The sequence below is a fragment of the Oncorhynchus clarkii genome, chromosome 28 (assembly GCF_045791955.1).
Source record: "Oncorhynchus clarkii lewisi isolate Uvic-CL-2024 chromosome 28, UVic_Ocla_1.0, whole genome shotgun sequence".
In the NCBI taxonomy this organism is placed as follows: Eukaryota; Metazoa; Chordata; class Actinopteri; order Salmoniformes; family Salmonidae; genus Oncorhynchus; species Oncorhynchus clarkii.
In genome coordinates this window covers 3,814,609-3,817,711 of record NC_092174.1, presented here as the reverse complement: position 1 = coordinate 3,817,711, position 3,103 = coordinate 3,814,609, and positions in this window count along the sequence as shown.

Below are 3,103 nucleotides of genomic sequence, written 5' to 3'. Positions count from 1 at the left end.
GCGTGGTAATTTCACCCAGTCGTCCTTCTTCCTCTTCTTTGTCTTCTTCTACTTCTATGATATCATTGCGGTCCGCAAACAATCGTTTAAGCACATGCCGCTGGCTACTGTGCTGGAATGTACGATCAATCATGATCAGTGGTGGTAAAAGTATCCAATTGTCATACTTGAGATAAAGTATAGATACCTTAAAATAGAAAGTTGCTCAAGTAAAAGTGAAAGTCAGACAGTAAAATACTACTTGAGTAAAAGTCTAAAAGTGTTTTGGATTTAAATATACTTAAGTATCAAAAGTAAATTGAATTGCTAAAAAATACTTAAGTATCAAAAGTAAAATAATAAATCATTTAAAATTCCTTATATTAATCAAATCAAAATTAATCTGGCACATGGGCAGAAAAAAAACACAGTGAAATGCTTACTACAAACCCTTAACCAACAATGCAGTTTTAAGAAAAATAGAGTTAAGAAATAATTTCAGAAATAAACTAAAGTAAAAAAAAGTTACAATAACATAACAAAAACGAGGCAGCAGTATGTACAGGGGGTCAATGTGCTGGGGTAGAGGATAGTTGAGGAAATGTAATGTAATAGTGCCTAAGGAAGTATTCAGAACCTTTTTACTTTTTCCACATTTTGTTAGATTACAGCCTTATTCTAAAATTGATTAAAAAAATAATGAATCCCTCATCAATCTACACACATTACACCACAATGACATAGCAAAAACTGTTTTTTAGAAATGTTTGCAAATTAATTGAAAATAAAACAACAGAAATAACACATTTACATAAGTATTCAGACCCTTTACTCAGTACTTTGAAGCACCTTTGGCAGCGATTACAGCCTCAAGTCTTCTTGGGTATGACGCTACAGGCTTGGCACACCTGTATTTGGGGAGTTTCTCCCATTCTTCTCTGTAGATCCTCTCAAACTCTGGCAGGTTGGATGGGAAGCATTGATGTACAGCTATTTTCAGGTCTCTCCACAGATGTTCGATCAAGTTCAAGTCCAGGATCTGGTTGGGCCACTCAAGGACATTCAGAGAATTGTCTCGAAACCACTCCTGCATTGTCTTGACTGTGTGCTTAGGGTCATTGTCCTTTTGGAAGGTGAACCTCCGCCCCAGTCTGAGGTCCTGAGCACTCTGGAGCAGGTTTTCATCAAGGATCTCTCTGTACTTTGCTACGTTTGCCTTTGCCTTGATCCTGACTAGTCTCCCAGTCCCTGCCGCTGAAAAACATCCCCACAGCATGATGCAGCCCCCACCATGCTTCACCATAGGGATGGTGCCAAGTTTCCTCCAGATGTGATGCTTGGTATTTACTGAGGAGTGGCTTCCATCTGGTCACTTCACCATAACGGCCTGATTGCCAGATCAGTGCAGAGATGGTTAACCTTCCGGAAGTTTCTCCAATCTCCACAGAGGAACTCTAGAGGCCTCTCAGAGTGACCATTGTGTTCTTTTTCACCTCCCTTACCAAGACCCTTCTCCCCCGATTGCTCAGTTTGGCCGGCCGGTCAGCTCTAGAAAGAGTCTTGGTGGTTCCAATTTTCTTCCATTCAAGAATGATGGAGGCTCTACGGACAATTCCTCCAACCTCATGGCTTGGTTTTTGCTCTGACATGCACTGTCAACCGTGATACCTTATATAGACAGGTGTGTGCCTTTCCAAATCATGTCCAATTAATTGAATTTACCACAAGTGGACGAAAATGAAGTTGTAGAAACATCTCAAGGATGATCAATGGAAACAGGATGCACCGGAGCTCAATTTCGAGTCTCATAGCAAAGGGTCTGAAATCATATGTAAATAAGGTATTTCTGTTTTTTATTTGTAATAAATTTGCAAAAATAAATAAAAAATAATGTTTCCGGGTTGTCATTATGGGATATTGTGTGTAGATTGTTAAAGGTTTTTTGTATTGGAGCTCTAAAACGACGCCAAAGTTTCCGACTTGGATGACCTTTCAAAACTATTTTTCCCAGTTGGAGCTATTTTTTTCAGAGTTCCTAGTTGTCTTCAATGCACCGAAGTCGGAAGTCTGAGATTTCCGAGTTCCCAGATGTTTTGAACGTGGCAATAGATCCACCTGTCGTTAGTTACGGGCAAGCAAAACCAAAAAAGATGGTGGAAAGGCAATCATCGATGTGTCTGGTTTTCCAATTCTATATAATGTCACTTTGCTAGAATACAGAGACAAAATCAGAAGGTCAATGGCATGGAGGAGGATTGCAGAGATTGTTTGTGTTGATGGTGGGTGAAGAGAGATTTGCACAACAATGTTTGGTTTGTCCTGCTAGCCAGGTAGCTATGAACATCAATCAACCTAAAAGCCGATTTATGGTCAGTCTGGCATCTGCACTGGCCATACAACATTTACTGCGATGCAGCCTCGAACATAAGTCAGGGCATTCATACTTCTTGTGCTTCACGGAGCAGAGGTGTTCTGTCCTACCAAGCAAAAAGGCAGAAACTGCTCATTTGGTGGAAAATGTGTTAATGTCATTTTTGATACATTAAATACATGCTTAATCATATGAACAAGTATCATGCCTCTATTGTATTGTATTTTGGAGAAAATGGGTGCCCCTTTTCTCAGTTCCACACTTTGAGTAGTTACTGCCTTTTTGCTTGGTAGGGCAGTTAGTTGTCAAGGAAGTGAGTTTGTGTTTATACAGGACGTACCGCCTCCACCTACCGTCAACCAATCATGTCAATACGGAGCTATACGGAGCCCTCCGCTTGTTGCACAATTTGGGAGGCGCACGGCGATGCGGTACAGAGCTTGATTTGGCCAATGCACGCCTCAGGAGGCTCCACAATTGCATCACACTCTCCGTATGGAGCCTCCGGGCCACATTGCAGAATCAAGCATAAATTGGCTTTAAACTTCAAAACTATGATCAAAGCCACCATTTGGGAATGTGTTGAGTAAATAAAATTGCACACCAAAGGGTAGGAATCACCAGTGTAATATGCTACCAATTGGATTATGGTATCTTAACATTATGAATCTCATATATTATACCTTATGGCTCTTTCATTATACCCGTGTCATGAAATTGATGATTAAAGCTCACTTCCTGTAAAATACATAG